General features: G+C 47.3%; 1 protein-coding gene across 4 annotated transcripts in view; it reads left to right on the top strand.

The window, feature by feature from the left end:
• Positions 1–2,240: 2,240 nt before the first annotated feature.
• The window catches only part of Scap (SREBF chaperone), a 43,799-nt gene continuing 24,620 nt past the window's right edge, over positions 2,241–21,419 (top strand). The window contains exon 1 of one of the 4 annotated variants that reach the window (XM_013160150.3): positions 2,241–2,265. The gene's annotated coding sequence lies outside the window, so the exon portion shown is untranslated. Of the gene's footprint in view, positions 2,394–14,865; positions 15,015–16,483; positions 16,598–21,419 lie in introns of those variants that run through there. The other 3 variants (XM_003477041.5, XM_063261077.1, XM_023560400.2) reach the window with 3 other exon arrangements.

Genomic DNA, 21,419 nt, shown 5'->3' with positions numbered 1-21,419 from the left:
AGACTGCACATTCCCCAACAGGGTGGACTCGGACACACCAGCCACAAAACCCTATGTCCCATGGTTCCACCTATAGGAAACATCCCCCAACGGTGAATTTGTGGGGACACAGTGTAGTGTGGTTGTGGGCCTGGGAGTGTGAATGGGAAATGGCTCCATGAGCTTCCCTGGCATGATGGCAGTGTACTAAATCCACTGGTGATGTGCTCTGAGCTAGCTCACTGGCTCGTGCGTGTAGCCTATCCTGTGGTGGGGTGTGCCTCTTTTCCTGCTTTTACTTAGCTGGAACTTTCTCTGTAGAACCTGTTTCTCTTCCTTCCTTGAATAAAACTTTTCTGTTTAAAACACATTACATTGTAATGGTTGCATAGTATATTTACTAAAAGTCATTTAATTATGTTGATACATTGTGTCAACTTGAGTTTAGAAGTTTAAGACTCAGCAGAGGCTGTTACTTTGTAAATGTCCTGTGCAAAAGGAGGGCATAGAGATTTTGTGAGTGTTACACTGCCCTGGGTGGGGGTTACACTGCCTGTGTACAATATAAGGGCTCTGGCTGCTGCCATGAAGTGTTGCTCCGGTGCCATGTGCCACTCTGCCTTGAAGTCAGCTGATTAAATGGGCTGAAACCTCCACAAAGTGTGAGCTAAATAAACCTTTCCTTCCTTCATTTTGGGTGTTGGGTCTTTGGTCCTAGTAACCAGAGAAAAGTAACCCAGACAATACTTAACTGTTATAGCATTTATGTGATGCTTGTGAAGTTTCCAGCTGATTGTGTGACGATCTACTGTCACAGCAGTGCCCTCCCAACCCTAGAGCTTGAAACAAACATGTTTACGCACATCACATCTGAGGGTTACAGGGACCAGAGGTCAGGGAGTAAGTAATGTGTCTGTGGCTTATGCAGGCTTATGCATCAACCCTGCTGCTACTAGCTTCCTGTGGAAGGCCACATTGAGTCTGTCCTCCCGATTCCTGCTCTGGCTTCCCCCACCGCTTCCCTTCAGGCCATATGGAAAAGGCCATACAGCAAAAGGTCAAGGGTCCTGAGTGGGTCAGCATTGGATGCTGGCCCTGTCCAGAGATCTGCTGATGTCCTAACGGCAGCTGCCGTAGAAGCTGGGAATGCTCCATTCTTAAATACTTACAACAGGCTTTATCTCACTTACCTTTAAGGGTCATTGCAGGGTCCTATTAGCTAATGTAGCTAATGTCTGCCATGGGCAGAAGCCAACCACAACTGGTCACTGAGCCATGTCCAGTGGCTCAGATCCGTAGGCCAGGTAGGCGCTTATGCTGCTGAGCTAAATCCCTGGTTTGGGATTGAGGCATTTCGTATGTGTTCCTACTCTGATTTATTTCAGGAGCTACAGAAATTTGAGTTCTTGTTGCATCCTGCGCTTGACTTCCAAGTCAAGGTTCTCTGAGGTTAATTCTCACTGCCATGAAGCTGCTGCTTTAATCCAAATGGGAATTTGAACCCCAGAAATGTGCAAGGCTTTAATCATGTGGCCAGCTCTTATCTCCGATGCTAAATTCATAAGCAGGATGCATGGTGTGATGAAACCCCTGCGGCAACGGGGCAATAAGTTGGAACTTGGTGTTTGGGGTTCTAGACTGAGGCCATATGGTCAGTTCTCAGGGTGACCTTGAGGACGTTATCTCACTCTAGAAATTTGCTACGTTTACAAAATATTCTCAAGACTGCTCTGAAGCTAGTGTGGTGGCGCACACCTGTAATCTCGGCCCTCAGGAGGCTGAGGCAGGAAGATCACTGTGTGCAGCACAAACTCAGCCTGGATTACATAATGAGCCCACGGCCAGTCTGAGGTGCACAGAGAGACCCTGGATCAGAATCAAGAATAGGCCTAGCGTAAAAGCCCAAGACCTCAGGGGTCTTCCTCCGTCCACCCTGCAGGACACAGCCCCCCGGGGCAGCTGGGGTAAAACAGGCTAGGATTGCAGAAACTGAAGGAATAGTCACTCTTCGAGGTGGAAACCAAGGTGGTACTTCCACCGACTCTAGCCCCATGACCCTCCTTCCATGCATTCTTCAAAAAGGCACACCCCGAGTTGTTGCTCATGCCTGTAACAGCAGCCAGTTCCGCGTTGCGCGAGTCCTTCCCAAACCCCGCCCCGCCCCGCCCTCGAAGTGGTGTTGCGGCCTGATGCCGCCAGGGGGCGAGCGGGAGCCGCGGCCGGGGTGACCACGCATGCGCACGACGTGGGTCGCACGTGCGGAGGGCGGCGGGCGCAAGGGGAAAGGTAGGAGGTGAGAGGTGAAGGGGCGGGCGCAGCGCGGGACCCGGAGACGGAGGGCGGGCGCCACGCACCGGGCCGCGGGCGGGAGCGCGCACGCCGCTCCCTGCCGCCCAGAGCTGCCTTGGCCTCAGGTACGGTTACGCGTCCCCACGCGGTGCGGCCCAGCCCGACCCGGCCTCGCCTCCTTCTTCAGCTGCCGGGGCGGCTCTGGGAGTGGCGGCCGGGCGGCAGGCGCTGTCCAGCAGCCGGACGGGCCGGGCCCCCAACTCTCCACTCCCCGCCTCCCGGCCACGAGCGACCCGGCCAGCCGCCCGGAGCTCGGGCTCCGGAGTCCGCGTGGGGCTGCGGGGCGCGCCGTGCACGCCTGTCCGTGCGCAGGGCACTGGGCGCGAGCCGGGACCAGCTTGCCCTGGGGGGTCAGTCCCTGTCCTGAGACCTCAGCTTTGCCTGCTGCGGTTTCGTCTGTTTGCTTCGGGTGGGTTTATCACCCCCGGGTTACCCCGGAGTGTGAGGCCAGCCCGGGGCTAGCAGAGGGAGCTCAGTCCATGCTGCATCGCTGAAGGCTGTGCAGATGAGATGGAGGGGCAGTAGGATCCGCGTGGGGGCTCCTTTACTTTGATGCAGGGTCTGCTAGGTACTCTAGGCTGGTTTTGGACTGGATATGTAGCTCAGACTTACCTTGAATTGGCTACATGGCCCAGAGGGGCTTCACACTTGCGATTCTCGTGCCTCAGCCTCCCTGGTGCTGGATGACAGGCGTGTGCTACCCACCAGGCTTAGCTCTGGACTTTTGCTGCACCGCCTTTTGTGATGAAAGCTAGGTCTGAGTGATGAAACTCTTTTCTGGAGATTTTGTGATACTTGTGATAGGGACATAGAAGGCGTTTTTCTTATGATGTTATCTTTGTAGTGGTTTTTGTCATTTCATCCAGCGTTTGGTGGAGTGTGGTTGTGTAGTGTTCTTACTGGCGTGCTGGCGTCTTGAGCTGTGGTCTTAAAAGACTGAAGTGAACCAAGATCTCGTGTGTCAGTGGAGAATGAGTTTTAGGTGTTCTTGACTGATACCTAATTAAAGATGGTATCTTTCTGTTTTTTGTTGGACACAGGATTTTGTTGTGTAGTCCAGGCTGGCCTTGAACTCTCAGCCATCCTCCTGCCTCAGCCTCATGAATGCTGTTCCAGGTGGACACTCTCATACCTGGACAGAAGACGGCATTTGTTTAAATGTGTATTAATATAGTTGAGGTTTTACAACGATGTTGTGCACCCATGTTTATAGAAGTACATTGGAAACTATGTAAATGCCCATCTTCTGAGGCATGGATATAGTTGAGGTTTTTAAGTGTTTTGCACATTTGCAGCCATGACGTCAGAAACCATACCTACAGGTAAACATTGTAGCAAAAGGACACCTTCCAGAGGGTTCCGTGTGCTTTATACCACTGGTTTACTACCGGTCTACCTCAGTCTGGGTTAATTTTACTGTGAGATGGGTAAAAAATTGACTCCTAACTTAGGGCTAGAAGACAGAGCCGGAAAGGTTGTGATTTGCCCAAGGTCATCTGTGAACAATGAGGGGGCGGGGCTGGCCTGCACTGGAATTGCTGTTAGTACTCACCTTTGATGGGGGTGTTAGGGCAGCCTGGGCTTAGTATCTAGCCTTGCACAGAACCGTGTCCAGGGATTCTGTGGTGACCCCCACTGCATGTGTTGTTCTTGGGTGACCATTTGCTGGCTGCAGCTGTCAGGTTTAGTGGCCTGGATCGGTGCTGGTCGTTTGTGTCATCCATCACTCCCTGCCTTGCTCTCTGTTGCTGTGACAACACCTGTGGGTAGCCTTGTGTGAAAACATAAAATATTCACGGCTTCTTGTGAGTCAGTTGTTCCTGAGCAGAAGTCTAGTGTGATCCTGCATAGTCAGACTAGTATTTCATACTAATAACTAGTAGTGAGCTGTTATTAGTGAAACTGTCTAAAAAACAAAACTAGAAGGGGCTGGGGATGCGGCCCCTGGGTTTGACCTCCAGTACTGAGAACAAAAACGCAGTTGGGAGGTGCAAGAGGATCTGTGTTTCAGTGGTCTTTGTTTCAAGTAGGCATTCATGTTAAGTCTCAAGCTAGGGTGACTGACAGGGTTCCCTCAGATGAGGCTAGCGCATAACACTGAAACCAGGCCAGGGTTAGCTCAGTGGCATGAGCACCTGCCTTGCAAGTGTGCAGTCGTGAGTTTGATCCCTGGTACAAAAAAAAGAAAGAAAACTGTTGAAACCATTCTACTTTATTATTTTTTTAGCCATTTGAAATTTCTAAGTTTTTTATTAGTGCATCTGCAGTGTATGATAATTACTGTCACCGTGGGGGGTCAGCACGTATTCCTGACATCCCAGTCCTGAGTGTCTCTTCACTCTCCTCCTCTCCACTTTCAGCTCTTGGCCTTTCTGCTTTACACATGTTCATCTGAGTGGGAGGCCAGAAGTACTGAAATCATCTGCTCACATGAATGTGGCACTTGCAGTGTGAGTGTTCCTTGTTTAATGACTTACTGTTTAGCTACTCCTTGGACTTGACGAGGACCCACTGCTCAGACGTGTGCCTGTCTTTTTTGGGGGGTACAGTTCTGGTACATCTTGTTTATAGAGCTTCAGTGCCTTGCTTTTGTGACACATCTTGTTCATGCAGTACTGTAATTTTCACTGATTGTACGGTAGTTTTATGTTGTTCTGCACAGTACGAGTTACGCAGATAAAAGCTAAGTCATCCTATTGGATCCTAAATATCATCATGCACAGACTATGTACGATTTGTCATTTAGGGACCAGTTCACCAGTGACCTATTGTAGGAGTGTAGCTCGGTCATTAAACAAAGGATGAATGTAGCTTTTATGTATTTAAAATTTTTTTTGAATGTTTATTTATTTCTCTATCGTCAGTTCTTTCCTTCCATATCTCTTTTTCTTCCTGCCCTCTTCCCTTTTTTTTTTCCTTCCTTCCATGCTGGGCCTCCAGAATGCTAAGCAAGTCCTCTAACCCCTGAGCTACATCTCCAGTCTTATTTTCAAATAATCTAAATATTGAATTTGAAAATGCGTTGATTCCTTATCATTTTGACAAAGTAGATTTCATTTTCTTCAGTTTAATTCCACTGCAGTGGTTCTGCATTATCTCAAAATAAGCAGTCCCAGGATTCTACCTAATTAAAACAAAACAAACTTATCCTCTTTCAGTTTGTCATTTCACTGGTAAATAGATTACTTTCTGTTCCAGAGAGTAAATACAAATGACAGAGCATTTTGAGCATGAAACACATTTCCCTGCGGGGCGCAGAGGCACACCCCTGGAGTTCCAGCACTTTGGACACTGAGGCAGGAGGAGCACAGATGTCAGCCTGACCCGGGAGCCCTGTCTCAGAGTAAAAGGGCAGGAGATGTAGCTCAGGGGTGGAGCCCACTCTCCCGGGTTTATTCCTCAGTACCATGCATAGAAACGCCACTAACTAGGGAAGCTGTTTCACCAAAAGGGACCCCGATACTTCTGTGTTCCTCACTGCTCCGTTCCTGCTGGTGGTGCAACTTTGGCGAGAGTCATGGCCACTGGATGGCTTGTGTGAACCCCATCCCTAGAGCTGCTGATCCTGTAGGTCAGAGGTGTGTTTGGAAATTTGAATTTCAAAAACAACTCCAGGGCTGCTGCCATCCGCCCCTGGCCTGGCACAGGGCTGAGGGCCCTTGGGAAGGCACCTGAGCCTGGGGGTGTGGGTGCCTGTGCTCGCCGTGTTCTCCTGCAGAAGCCCAGCAATAGCCAGCTGTATTGCGTCGCTTTGATTAGTAGGTAATTGGCCAGTTTTCTTCCTCCTTTCAGATGGTATTATAGCAAAGATTGCATTTTTAATTATACTGTTACTTTCATTTTTCTTTAATCCTGTAGTTGTAAATTTCTGAAGAGAGTCGAGTATTTTTTTGGTGTAAGGATTGAATGCAAGGCCTTGTTCTTGCCAAGGCTGCTCCTGCCCTGAGCCACTGGCCTAGTTTGTTAATACAAGTCACCTGTTTCTTTTCTTCTCTCTCTCTCGCTCTCTTTTTTTTTTTTTTTTTTTTTTGCGGTACCAACGATTGAACCCAGGGCCTTTGCACTGAGCTACATTCCCAGCCTTTTAAAATTTATGTATTTTTGTCTGAGAATTTTGCTATGCAATTTAGGCTGGCTTTGAACTCACTTGTAACCCAGGTTGGCCATGAATTTGCAGCAATCCTCCTGCCTCAGCCTTCTGAGTGCTGGAATCACAGATGTGCACCACCACGCCCAGCTTTATTTTTTATTTTAAGACATGGTTTTGCTCAGTCGTGCAGTTGCTCAGGCTGGGCTTGAACTCATGATCCTCCTGTCCTCAGCCTGTTAGAGCACTGGGATCACAAGTATGCGCCATCCCTTAAGGAAAGTTCATAAGCACACGTTCACAAAAACCAAAACAAAAGCTTTGATTCCCTGCAACCCTGGCAGACTTCCTAGGCTTCCTTCTGCTCAGTCTGTCCTCTGAATAATGTGGTCTCTCTCACATTAGGTTATAAACTTCCCTTGATTCTAAAAAAGTGAGTCAGCATTAAATCTCATTTGCTTTTATGTTTCTGACAATGTTTTTGAGCAGTCCAGTTTGCACTTTGGGCCACAGGTCTGGGCTGTGGGTTCTGTCTCTCAAGGTCCTTCGTGGTCATCATAGCTCTGTAAGCTCCACACCCTCCTGCCCTGCACTGGCTGTGTCCGTGCTGCCTCTTCTGCATGTCCCGAATGGGCTCCCTCTTTCAGGCTTATGTGACAGTGATTTGCACTTGGCAAGGATGGTGACTTAGGTACCTCCAGACCTGCTCTGAGTGGGAACAGTACTGTCAGGAAGGTCAACCTTGGTGTGAACTCCTGAAATCCCCCAGAGCCCAGCAAGGAGAAGGGTCACCCCGGAACGTGCTGGCGTGTTTCCGTGCACCCATTTGCAGTCTGCAGTGCTTCTGTCTGGCAAAGCCAGGACTCGCTCACGTTGCTGTTTTAGCCTCCCACATAGATGTTTTCATTCTGCACACTTTGCATGGCCCGTCAGCTTGCACTGTGGTCTGTGAAAAGCTTCCAGGGAAACCTGTGAAGCTGAGGAGCTGAATGTGGGTCCAGTGCCCGGAATGGCCGTGGCTCCTGGAGCTCCCGGTTGGAGTTGGCCCCTGTGAACTCTGTGCTCACTCTTTGCCTTTGGCACTAGCGGGTTATACAAGGTTCTCTAGCTTGCACTTTCTATACTGACCTAACTTCTGCACTGCATTTTTTATTTTTTGCGGTGTTGAGAATTGAACCTGGAGTGGCTTGTATCATTGTGCATGTGTGCATATGATGCTGGGTGCTGAACCCACGGTCTCCTGTGTGCTAGTCAAGCTCTCTGCCACTGGGTGACACCTCCAGCTTCTGCGTCAGTGCTGCTGATGGCTGCCCTGTTCTGTGTCTCAGGTTTTACTGTGACTCATCTCTCTGTTATACACAATACCAAGATTATATTCCAGCAGCAGAATCCCTGTCCCCACCCCCCGCATTTCCTTTTGTTTTCATACGGTTGGTTTCCTTTGAGCTCTGTGTGTCCCCTCTCTCCTCTTCTTCCTAGGTGCTCATTCCTGAATCATGTAAGGTGATGGGGTGTTTGTTTGTTTGTTTTAGACAGCATCTTGCTGTATATTACAGACTGGCCTTGAGCACACTGTAGCCCAGGCTGGCCTTGAGCTCTCAGTGATCTTTCTGTCTTGGCCTCCTGTGTGCTGGGGTTGTAAGCACTCACCTGGCCTGGGGGTGAAGTCTTGGGGCCGTGTAGCATTGTGGTGGTAGAGTGCTTGCCTGGTGTGTACAAGGCCCTCATTGGGACCTTGCAACAAAACATGTGTGTATTTTGAAGGATTTTTTGTTTTTAAAGATGTGGGGCTCACTGAGTAGTTCAGGCTGGCCTCCTGCCCCAGTCTCCCAGGTACTGGGAGTACAGGTGTGCACCACCACATCCCACTAGGATTTAATTTTTGTGACAGTAAAACTCAGACACAGATACAAGGCAAATTCAGATAGCACAGGTTTGTCACACACTTGGGGCAGTTACAGATGAACTAAGGGATGTTATGTGACTGACCCGGAGGAGAGGCCATGCAGGAAGGCAGTGTCACGGGCTTGAGTCGACAGAGACATGCTTGTTTCACCTGCATCCTCCCCTCCTCCTCTTTACACTCTTCTAAGAGTTGGCTGATTTTTTTTTTTTAAGTTGTGGGAAAAGAATACACGACATAAAACTTACCGTTTGCTTTCTTAAACTCACCATTTTACCTTTCAGTGTACTGCATTCGGTTACATTTGCAGCACTGAGTGGCCCTCACTGCCGTTTTCAGGACTTTTTCATCATTCCAGGCAGAAACTTTGTCCTGTTAAACAGTCCCCACTCCTGACCTGTACTCTGGTCACTGTGAATTTACCTGTCCAGACCTGGGGCTTTACCGTGAAACACAGAACACACTTTCTCCCTGGGCTACACGTCACTGTGATTATGTTCCCAGCCCTGCAAAGCTTTTGGAGATCTGATTCCTTACAGAATTTAGCAACTATGAGTAACCCCAAAAAGCACAGCCACGCAGGCAGGGCGCAGAGGGATTAGTGGTGTAAAAAATTAAAGAAGAGGGATGGGGAGAGGCCAAGATTGGATTGCAGGTGTTTAAGTGGAATCACACTGTGTCCTTTGCACTTGGCTTACTTTGTGTAGCTGTTTGCAGAGTTCATGTAGTATATCAGTGTCATCACTCCCAAATAGTGGGATAAACAACAAAAGACAAGAGAATTTTATTCTTCTTTCAGAGTGTTAAAATTCTTTATAAACTACACTAAAATGCCTTTTTTTTTTTTTTTTTTTGGAGACAGGGTCTCACTCTAGTGTAGCCTGGCTTTGCAGTCACCTCGTAGTCCAGGCTGGCCTCCAGTGCTCATTGATTCTCCTGCCTCAGCCTCCTAAGTGCTGGAGTTACAGGTGTGTGCCACTATGCCCAGAAAAAGTGGTTTTCAGAAAGAGGAAGCATTTTCGGTAGAGGCTGTGCTAATTAAATTAGCACAGTCAAGACCAAAAATATAGTAGATACTGCTTCCTTATTATCTTTAATCATTGGCTTTGACAAGGCTAACAAACAAAATTCAAGCACAGGTGATTTTTCCTGGGTCTGAGCCAGATTTCTGATCCCCTTTTAGCTCTGAGATACTGTAGTGGCTGCCTCTTTGCTGTTAAATGTGAGGAAGAGCAGAGGCTTAGGTGTGCGCAGGTGGGGCTGGCAGCAGGAGGCCGGGCCTGACTTTGCCCTCTCAGTGCCCGCCAGGCCAAGGTGGAGAGGGCCTGCTTGCTGGGCCGAGGGTCTCCTGTGCAAGGAGAGCCTCAAGGGCTGTCCCAGGGACTGCTGGCTTGTTTCTGGGTTGAAACTGGGTGACTGATTATTTATTTAGTTTTGGTGCTGGGACTCAAACTCAGGACCTTGCACTTGGCAGGCAGGCACTGGGCCACGACAACAGATAATGTGAAGTGAGAGGACACTGTTCAAAAAGAAAGAGGAACTAGGGTGGGGGAAAGGGGAAAGAAGAAAAAATGCAAGTTAGTTATACAATAGTGTCTCTTAGTTCATAGGAAAGGAAAGTTTGCACTTACATCGATTGGAGAATGTTTTATGCCCATATCTTTTTTTTTTTTTTTTTAACTTTTTTAACTTTTTATCGGTACCAGGGATCGAACTCACAACCGCCTGCTTGCAAGGCAGGTGCTTATGCCACTGAGCTAAATCCCCAGCCCCTTATGCCCATATCTTGTACTCTCAATATTAAGGATAATATGCAATGTATTGACCATTGTTATTTTCCTGGCATCTTTTTTTTTTTTGTCTTTTTCCTTTTTATCAGTACCAGGGATCGAACTCACGACTGCCTGTTTGCAAGGCAGGCACTTATGCCGCTGAGCTAAATCCCCAGCCCCCTCTCCTGGCATCTTGTCATGAAATTTTGTTTTACCTTTTTTCCATTAAAAAAATAATTGGAGCCGGGTGTGGTGGCTCACGCCTGTGATCCCAGCACTCGGGAGGCTGAGGTAGGAGGATCATTGCGAATTCGAGACCAGCCTGGGCTACAAAGTGAGCTCAAGGCTAGCCTGAACTGCATAGCAAGACCCCAGCTCAGAAACACACAAAAAAATAATAATAATAATTGGATGATTAGTAGTGGGAAGTATAGTGAAAATGTAGGTAGCTAACATTGTGCAAGAAAAGGGGGTGGGTAGGAGACACATAAATACATGTGTTGCTGTTCTGCTGTGAAGCAGGTTGGCGCCATGCCCATGGTTGGTTGTAACAAGCATCACAACCAGTAAATGTAATCAGCTGGTCCTTCAGTCTGCATGTTCTGTGCCATCCAACAGTAATTCTAAAATGGAGCAATAATTACCCTCCTGAATGTGGTTGTGCTCCAAATTATGTGAATTAGCTGTATTCATTAACTGAAATTCCCTTCTTTAGTGCTTAACCTTGACTTGGTTTCCTAAAAATTACTCCAATGTGACTTTTTTTTTCTTAATTGGCATTGAGGATGGGTCTTGAGCATGCCGGGCAGGTGTTCTACCTCTGAGTGACATCAGTTTTATCAAGACTGGGTCTTGCTGGCTTCCCAGGCTAGCCTGGTGCACTCAGTCTTCTGTTTCACCGTCCTGGCCAGCTGGCACAGCAGGCGTGTGCCCTGTATACCATTTATTTGGCTAATGTCGATGCTCAGAGGAGTGAAGTTTCTTCCTCTGAACACTGGTCCACTTGGAAAACAAATTTTAGAACAACTTTCTTTGTCTGAATAGATGACTTGCAGCTCCGTGCAGCAAAGAGGTTTGCAGTGGCCTTCTGTCCTGCTCCGGATGAGGAAGGGCCGGTGGAGCCATTCAGATGTGACCTTGTTGGGTGAGGCCTGCAGTCAGTGAGTGTGTAGGGGATAAGGAGTTTAAATGTGCACCTACAGGGTGGAAAGACGGTAACAGGCACCTGGTGACTGATGTCTGGAGAAGGGGGTTACCCCCGCAGGAAAGCTGTACTTTTTATTTTGCGCCTAGTGCAGGAATTCTGCCCATGACACAGAATTAAAAAGGTACAACCGAGTCCGCACGGGACAGCTTCCCTTCCCCCTGCCCCGGCCACCAGATCTTCTCCTGAGAATGGCCAGTGTTACCGGGGTCAGGTCTTCCATGTCTCAGGTGTTTTGCACGTATGCGGGCCATGCACAGAGAGCTCTTTTTCTCACTTGAAAGTAGCACACTATATTCTCTTTCTTTTTTCTCTGGGTGTTGCTTCATGAGGGCTCATTATCAGTGTTTGAGAGCTGGGCTGGGGCTGTATCTTGGTGTGGAGTGCTTGTCCAGTCTGTGCAAGGCCCAGGGTTCTTTTATTTTTTTGTGGTGCTGGGGATTGAACTCAGGCAAGCGCTCTACCGCTGAGCCACATCCCCAGTGCTTGAGGCTCTGGGTTCTGTCCTAGCACTGGAAATCAGCTACAGTACAGAAGGCTTCTTTACTGTCTGCACAGCTGGGTGATATTCTGTGGTCCATTGTGATTAATTTAGGCAGAGCTCTATTGATGGAATCATAGGGAGCTCTAATTGCTGGTGAAGGTGACACGGTGGGGGTAACTTGGTGGCGCCAGTCCATCACACAGCCAAGGAGGGTGAGCAGACAGCTGTCACCAGATGTTTGATGCAAGCCTTCTCCTAAGCAGTATGAGACAGTGCTTGTTTATATACACCCACACCAGTACTGCGGTGACAGTTTGATCTTTACAGTTCGATGGGTGAGAACAGGTTCTCTGTGTACATTTTACCACATACATGTGTGTGAGCACACATGTTCTTGCAGACACACACAGTGATATAGGGGAAGGAAACTCCCAACCTACTATGTCCAGTATCAGTTTGTGTTCTCTAAAATCAAAGAGTTAGTTTTAAGAACAGTGGAGATTAAGATTGGAATGTATTTACTGAGAGAAAGAAAGCTGCTGTCTGAGAGATAGAAGGGTCCCGAGCGTGCTGCCAAAGGACTCTGTCTTCTGTAGAGACTTTCATAGAGTAAAATCATGGGGTGAGATGGTTCAAGGTGGGGAAAACTAGGAACTCTGCAAGGCAGAGGGGCATAAAATGGGACAGAATTATGGTTAACCAGTAAGATTAACTGTTCAGGTAAAGATTAAATCAGTAGAAAGCTGGCATGCTTCACAGCAGTGACTCTTCCTGTAGGGGGTTGGGATGGTACCTGTGCTTAGGGTGTGGGTGCATTTGTTTGATCTTTTGTCTTGAGGCCTGGCCCACAGCAGGAAGTATCTGCTCTCCAAGTTTGCAGGGCATCTGGGCTTCTGCACTGGCTCCTTGGAGGACTCAGCCCTGTCTCACTGCCTAAATACTGAGTTAGTATTTCTTACTCAGTTGCCTTACCAATAGTATCATAGTCTTGAGTTCAACCTACAGAAAGGTGAAAGAATAGAAAGAACATGCATTATCTCTGGGTCAGTTTAAATTTATATCTCTAGTTGCAGTAAGGTGAAAGGACCATTTACATTTTCTTTTCTCTGAGAGATGTTCAGATCCTTTGCCCATTTTCTATTGGATTTTGGTATTTTTAAATAGATTTGGTAAAACTTGTTTACCTATGAGGGGCCTAGTGCTGCAGTGCCACGAATCACAGTTACTGCCTTGCTCAGGATGTAATAACTGAGGCCAGGTACGACGGTGGGCACCAGGAGCCAGATTCAAGCACAGTATGAGAGTTCGGGAGACCTTGTCTCAACTAAAAATGAAAAGGACTGGGGTCATAGCTTAATGTGAAGGCCCTAGGTGCAGTCTCCAGTGCTGAAAAAGGGCAACAAGAAAAACTGAGTCATTTTTATATTTCCTTTTTCAGTATCTTTAAATCTTTTACACATTTGGAACTTCCTTTGGTTGCACTGTGAACACCGCTCTTTTCCCAGATGACTCCCTGTTTGCGGGACGTGTCCTGCTGAACACATTGTCTTTGCCCGTGTGTTTACTCTTTACATCATTTTCTGTGTGTGATGTATTTTGCCACATATTGTGTACATTTGAGTCTATTGCTGTGCTTTCTATGCTGTTAATCCCTGTATTTATGTATTATGTATGTACTAGTTTTTTTTTTTTTTTTTTATCGGTACCAGGGATCGAACTCACAACTGCCTACTTGCAAGGCAGGTGCTTATGCTACTGAGCTAAATCCCCAGCCCTGTACTAGCTTCTTTTTTTAATGCAAAGTGTTTTTTATCGTTAGCCTCTTGTGATAAATTGAAGGTTTTAGCATCCTGTCCACCAAATTATACCTAAACAACTACAAGTGAATTACTGTAGCTTTGTAACAACATATTTTAGTATTTGATAAAATTCCATTTCTTTTAATTTCAGAACCTTCCTGACTATTTTTGTTTTTCTGTATGTACCTTAAAATATGCTTCTGTAGTTTTTTTTTAAGACCTGTGTGTTTTTGTTGTATTATTTATTTATTTAGGGCTGGGACCCAAACTCAGGACCTCACGCTTGCTGGGCAGGTGCTGTGCCCTCCTTTTTTAGATGAATACAGGAAGAGTGACATTTCAGTGTCCTGAGTCTTCCTCAGGCACATTGCTTGCCTTTCTTTTTGTTGAAGTTTGTGAGTCCTTTGGAATTTGAGAGATTCCTCTTTTATTTTGGTGGTGGTACTGAGGCTTAAACCTAGGGCCTCTATACTGAGCTACATCCCAGGCCTTTGCATTTTGAGAAAAATTCTCACCAGGTTGCTAAATTGCTGAGGCTGGGTTTGAATTTATGACCCTCTTGCTTTAGCCTCCCAGGGTGCAAGGATTACAGATACCACCACACTCACACTTGGTTTGCATTGCTTTTTTCAGTGTTGAGATTTCCTACTTGCTTGTTGATGATCTATTTGAAGACTGATTCCTATGTTTTTGCTAACCTACCTGATTCTTTTCTCAGCTGCAGAGGTTTTTAGTTGTCTTGAATTTTCTAGCTATATAATCATATCACCTGAAAAAAAATTATATCTTCTCCTTTCCAGTTGTGTACCTATTTTTTTCTCTTGCCTAATTGTGATAGCTAATGCTTTCAGAATAACAGTAAATGGTGGTTAAGTGAACATCCTTGTTTGACCCCTGACTTAGTGGGAATTTTTCTAGTGTGTTTTCCTTGGGCTTGATTTGAGCTTGTGGTTGAGAAGCAGGTAATTATGTAATTGAAGACTCTTTCTTATTAAGATATGCACGTATATAAGTCAACATCAGTATTTACCAAGCACCTGAGAATTTGAAAGGATGTCCAGTGTCTAAGGTACTGCTGGTGGTCTCTATTGATGTAGTAAATGTAGTGCGTTTTAACCTAAGCAGCGTTGAAGTACTTGTGTGTTTCTGGTATGCAGGGGTGGAGCAATGTTTGGAGAAGGCGTGGGAGGAAGTAGCACTTGTGTCTCAGGACTGGGTGAATCAGGGAGAGGTGGGGCTCTGGGGTGTGGCTCACAGAGGCCCTGGGTTCCAGTCCCAGCACTACAAAACAAACAAACAGCAACAAAGCCAGGTGTGGTGGCCCCAATTTGGGGCCAGTTTGGGCTATATAGTGAATTAAAGGCTGGCTTGGACTGCATGACGAGACCCTGGCTCAGCACACCAAAAGAAAGGAAGCGAAGAAGGAGGGGCAGACAGGTGAGGGATTGAAGGATGGAGTGGGAGTGAAGGGCCACTCCGAGAGGGAGGCAGATGGTTTGAGGCGGGGATGCCGGTGACCAGTGTGGGCTCCTGGACGGACAGCCCCCACTTCTGGGCCTCAGCATCCTCATGTTTGGAACTGAAATGATAGAAATAGTGTGTTCAACTTTCCTTTTTAAAAGCTTACTGTAAAGGCTAAAGGAGATGTATAGTTAAAAGTCTTAGTCCAGAGATTAACACATGGTACATAAATGGTATTTTTATTCAATAAAAGAAGGAAAGAGTTTCTAGTACTGTTTTGTTGCTCACTAAACTATATGCCCAGCTCTTTTTGTTAGAAACAGGGTCTTGCTAGGTTGCCTAAGTTAGGCCCAAATTTGCAATCCCATTTTAGCCTCCCAGAGTGCTGGGATTCTGGTGCATCCTGTATCACCCAGCTCTTAGTGTATTTTGAGTGCATCTGTATACAAAAAAATGAAGTGTGCCCCAAAAGTGTGGGCACTAGGGAGCAGTTCAAGGCCTTTGTGCTAAGAATGACTGGCAAAAGCAGGTCTTTATTCTTGGAAGCTATCCCCACCAGTGGTGTTGGAGGATGAGCCACAGGGGGAGGGAAATCTATGAAGCAGAGCATGCGGGGTTAGAACGTGCTGGGGGTGCATGGAGGGTCACCCATGCTGCCTGCCTGGGGATCACCATGGTGTGTGACATTGCTTGGGCTCCGGCACACCAGGAGTTGGTCGGCCCTCGATGCTTGGAGGGCAACACACACAGGCGGCCGAGCTCCCGCTCTGGAGGGAGCCCAGTAATTTGCACTTGTGTTTTGCAGGCCTGGGGATGGAACCCAGGAACCTGCACACGAGGGGCAAGTGCTCTTCCTGGAGCTGCATCCCCAGCCCCCGTAGCACATACTTCTGACCAGCTCCCAGATGTGTCTCTCAGGGCTGGCTGCTCTGGGACCATCTGAAAATCACCATGCTAGAGGGATGGAGAGTACGCACTGGGTGCCTGTACTCTGTGTTGATGACTGACTTGCTTGTTACCTCTTCACCTCATTTTTATTAAGTGCTGGGCTGGGCTGTGGTGCACAGTCAAGAACAGACAAGGAGTCGATCATAGTCTTGGGACAGGTCGGGACAGATGATAAACCAGGAACTAGACTGCACGGCTAGCTAGTTTGAATCTCAGAGAGGGATACTTAGGCTCTGTGAGGAACAGTAAAAGAGGCTTCTTAGGAGCACATCCAGTCAGGAGAGAGGGCTTTCTGTCAGCGTGTCGTTGCATTTGAGACCTGAGGGATGAAGAGGTGCCAGGCCGTAAGGAGACGAGGGAATTGAGAAGGGAGCCGTCTGTGCTGGGCCTTGAGATGGAAATGAGGCTGGCACACACAACACTGGGCGAGAACAGGGCATGGAGGGAGGTGACGTGAGGTGAATCTGGGGAGGATGGGGCGGTGTGCAGAGTCCTTGGGACCAGGGACAGGCTGTGGGCCTTGTTCTCAGTGCAGAGGGATCTGGCCAGGGCACCACAGAAGCTGTCCAGGGGACCCGAAGCAGGTGGATTGAAAGAAGATAAGCAGACAGGTCCGTGGTAAGGCCAGGTTGAGGCTAGGGTGGGGCAGTGGCTGGTGTCAGTGGGGTGCGGAGTTGTGAAGTATCCCCAGGTTCTGTGTGGAGGCCCTTGGGAAGGCAGGATGAGGTGTGAGGTGGGGAGAGAACGCAGGGCTTGGGGGGCAGGTGAGGCTGAGCTCCTAGAGCCTTGTGTCCAGGGTTTCTCCAAAGGGAACCAGGGCACGAGAAGTAGGTTTAGTGATGGAGTCACATTGCTACAAAGGTGATTGTTTTCCCACTTCGAATCACAGCAGGATATGCAGGATGGGGGGTGGGGCCAAGAATCCTACAGAAGTGACTCTTTTTGCACAAGCACGGTGAGTGTGGCAACACCAACCAGAGGAGAAGCTACAAAGGTGTTCATTACCTAGAGAGTCAGTAGTTGGCTCTCTGCACTGGAACCCCGTGACTGGTTCCTATTGCTGTGGGGCCTGTGGAGTCGTGATAGTCCGCAGGTCATAGTGGGGATATGTTGTTGGGTGGACTTGTCACTTACTGACCCCAGAGCCATGGAGGGAGGATGGGACAGGCCAGGCTCCCAGAACCTTCTGAGGGACCAGCAGCCTTCTCAGGATGGTACGTCCCCTGGGATAAGCTCTTCAGCACACTCAAGACCCACATCACAGCAGCAGAGCAGGTGTCTCATGGTGTGGGTGCTGCAGAGAGGAGCACCCTGATCTGGCGGGGCCCACGGTTGCTGGGTGGGCAGGCAGCCTGCAGTGGCCTTTGGATACTTGCTACTGTTGGTTCTGCAGGAATCCCCAGGAGAGCACACGGGGTGTTAGGGCTGAATACCAACAGTGAGGTCATCATGGGTGGTTTCATAGACACGCTGCTGTGAGTGAAGAGGTGTTCGGTGGACAGTGCCGACGATTGGATTCCCAACTGGAAATAAGTGGTGTGTAGGACTAGGAGAATCGGCAAGGTCGTTTGCAAAAGAATAGTCAGGTGAGAGGAACATGTTGTCCAGAATGCTCCCTAGGTCTGTTTCTTCACCTGGAGCTTGGGGTACCAGTGTTTGTTTTATCTGCCTCTTTGTTATTTTTGTTAGATGAGATCTCACAGTGTAGTTCAGGCTGGCCTTGAGCTCCCTCTGGCTGGCCTTTAATTTGTAATTTTCCTGCCTCAGCCTCTTACAGGTGTGTACCACCACACCTGGCTGTTGTCTGTCTCTTTTCTCTCTCTTTTTCTCCCCACTCCCTCTCCCTCTGTCTCCCTCTCTTCCTCTTTCCCTTTCTCTCTCTCTTCCTCTCCCTCATGACAGGGTCTTACCCTGTAGTTCAGGCTGGCCATGACCTCACTGTAGCCCAGACTAGTCTCCAACTCACAGAGATTGTTCTGTTTCAGTCTCCTGAGTGCTGGAGTTACAGACATGTGCACATGGTGGTATTTTCTGACTTTGATTTTCCATTGTTTTTGTTTGCTTACTTTTTTTTTCTTTTGTACTGGGGATGGAACTCGGGACCTTGCCACTTGCCAGGCAGACACTTATGCTGCTGAGCTGAATCCCCAGCCCACTTGCTTGCTTTTCACATCCCTTTCCTTTAGCCATAGGGTGTCTTTGTGCATGCATCCTCTGGCTGGTGGAAGCTTAACTTCTCTCTGCTGAGTGTGGAACTTAGGTGCCTTGGAACCTGGGCTCTTGGTCACCTTTGTGCCGTTCCAGAGCCTGGCAGATGCATGTTCCAGGAGGAAATGGAGGTGTACACGGAATCCTTGATGTTTTCACTGAGCTCAAATGTCCATGGAAAGATTTTGCTGATTGGTAAAATAATATTCTGCAGGAAAAGCAACACATAATTGTAGAAATAGAAAACATTTAAAATTCCTCCCCTGTATTCTTCCCAGAAAGAAAATTTTTTGTTGTTGTTTTTTTGAGACAGGGTCTTAATGTATAGTCTGGGCTGGCCTGGAACTTGCTGTGTAGCTCAGGCAGTCCTCCACTCTCAGCCTCCTGAGTGTACCACATGTGGCAAAATAGTAGTTTAGTTTCTGCCCCAGTAAGTCTGTGGTGGTCTTCTCAGCTGTAATGTAGGAGTAGTTTTTTGTTGTTGTTACTGTTTGTTTTTGTTTTAAATCTTAGTTCTGTTTTGACCTAGGTTATAAAGATGAAATGAGAGGTAGTGTGTGTAAAGTTCTTATAGTTTGGTGCTAGGTGAGCACCTCATCGTAAGTGGTAGGCTCTGTCACTGCAGCAAAGATTGTTATTTCACTACACCTCATATCGTTTCTGTTGGTATCAGTTACTTCTGAGCAGTCGGGTGGTGGCCTGTCATCCCAGCACTTGGAAAGCTGATGCAGGAGGATTGCACTGAGTTTGAAGTCAGCCTAGGTTGCACAGTGCAACCTTGCCTCAACAAAACTTGTTTAAAAAAAAAAACTGCTTTGGGAAAAAAATGCAGATTTAAAAAAAAAAAGGTTCAGGGCTGGGAATTTAGCTCAGCAGCATAAGCACCTGCCTTGCAAGCAGGCAGTCGTGAGTTCGATCCCTGGTACCGATAAAAAGGAAAAAGACAAAAAGAAAAAAGAAAAAAAAAAAGATTCTACCCAAGAATAAATCCTGTTGTTATTTTCTAATTTACATTTTCGAAAATTTAGTAATGTTGTGATATATGTTTTTGCCTTTAAATATTTTTCTAAGCATCACTTAAAGAATAGTATAACTACTTAAAAAATATTTTTGTTGCAGAAAGTATCACATAGAGCCAGGCATGGTGGCGCACGCCGAGAATCTCAGCACCTGAGAGACTGAGGCACAAGGATCTCTGAGCCTGGACTACATAGTGAGACCCTGTCTTAAAACCCAAAAAAGAAAAAGAACTACATGTAGAACCGTGTAAAGTCCCAGAATCAGTTTTCTCCTCTGCAGTCTCCCATATGTTTTTCATGAATATTTCAAAAACATGAGTGCAATCTCTGTGTGCATGTGTTCACTGGGGGCTTGGAGATCGAATCCAGGGCTCCGGTGGGCCAGGCACTCACTGCAGTGCCCGTGACCCACAGTTCTTTTTATCTTTCTTTTCAGAGACACTGGGGACAGACAGACAGACATTCTAGAGAAGCCCTGACCTTCTAGGGGAGCGTCCTTGTGGGTCAGGAGTAGGTGTGAGGGGCAAAGCTCCACTAGTGCGCTCTCTCACTTTCTCCTTTTTCTCTAGCTCTGGCTGCGAGCAGCTCTGTGCAAGTGGTGTTGGGTGGATGAGGGCGGAGCCCGCTGTCCAGCACAGAGGGCTTGGCGAAGGGTCTCACCTCTGTTAGCAGGTGTTCTCTGTGGCATGCCCTGCCGGCAGCGCTCTTTTCCCTTTTTGCTCTTCCCTCTCCTCCCCTCCATGCGGCCTCCTGAATGCTAGCAGATGCTCTGCACCCTCAGTCCCCTGCCCTTGAAGTTCTTCCTTTCCTCTCTTTTCCTTCATCGCTTGCCGTAAGCAGCTGTAGTAGCTAGAGGTGCTCAGCAAAGCCAGGAAAGTAGAGTCCTGGGTTTCTGTCCCAAAGACCAGGAAATGAGCCTTGGAGCTGGAAAGGCTTAGGAAGAGTGCAGAAAGGAAGGAAGTCAACAGAGTGTACCAGAGCATGTGTGTGAACTCCTGGTCGTGCTCTGCTGTGATTGCAGCCCACCCTGACCAGCATGGCCTGGCTTTAGGGACACAAGCAGGTCTTCAGGGACCCGCAGATCAGTAACAGAAGGCTTGTCCTTCGTGTTGTCCAAGGCTCAAGAGGAAAAGAGGAAGAGTGTTACAGAAAAAAATACTTGAAGAAATTATGGAAGGAAAAGCATGTTCCCCTTCGCAGATGACACAGTAGTCTGTAGAAGATACCAAGGAGTCCACTTCTGTTTGTTTTGTTTTTTAGACAGTGTCTTGCTATGTAGTTCAGGGTGGCCTAGAAATCACTGTGTAGCCCAGGATGGCTTGAAATTCCTCCTGTCTCAGCCTCCCAGAGAGCTGGGATTACAGGGTGTGCTACCATACCTAGCCTACTGCTTTTTTGAGTGAGGTGATAAGGCAGTCTGGTGAAGGAAAGGTAGCCTTTTTAACAAAGAGTGCTGGGACACTTGGTTATCTAGAGGCTAAAAAAGTGGACCCTACCTAACACCTTACAGTTTATGCAAAAATTAATGCAAGTGGATTATAGATTTAAACGTAAAACTGCAATAAAGAAAACATTGGAGAAAATTACAATTATTACATTATGACTATGAAATTCCACTCTCAATCATCAGTATACTCAAAAGAATTGAGAACAGATGTTCAACCAACAACTTGCACAGGAATGTCCATAATAACGACACTGTTCACAGAAGCCATCTAATTGGCTGTCAACTGATGAGTGGGCAAAAGGTGACAGATCCATTGAATGAAATGTTTCCAGCCAGGAAAAGGGATGATGTACCGATACCCGTGGCTTCAGTGAGCCCCATGCTAAGGGAAAGAAACTATTCACAAAAAGTCACATTAAGTGAGTCCCTTTATATGAAATGTCTAGAATGGACAAGTCCATTGAAACCAGAAAATTAGTGCTGGGGGTAGATGGAAAAGAAATGGGGTATGGCATTTCTTTTGGGGATAACAGAAATGTTTGGAGTTAGATAGTAGAAATGGTTTTACCATTCCATGAATGTCTTAAAAAGGGTGATTTCTATGCTTTGTGAATTATACCTTAACTTATTTAAAAATATCTTCAGTCTTAAACATTCAATTAGAACATGGTCAAAGGAAATGAAAGAAACATGCATGATGGAAAAAATATACTGATGGCAAATTAAACCCATGAAAAAATGATTAGCGTTACTAGCCAC

This window comes from Cavia porcellus, unplaced genomic scaffold, assembly GCF_034190915.1.
Source record: "Cavia porcellus strain 051 isolate PalLab524CR breed Dunkin Hartley unplaced genomic scaffold, mCavPor4.1 scaffold_14, whole genome shotgun sequence".
Classification (NCBI taxonomy): domain Eukaryota; kingdom Metazoa; phylum Chordata; class Mammalia; order Rodentia; family Caviidae; genus Cavia; species Cavia porcellus.
Note: the sequence above shows the minus strand (reverse complement) of the source record. Positions and strands in the feature narration are given on the sequence as shown.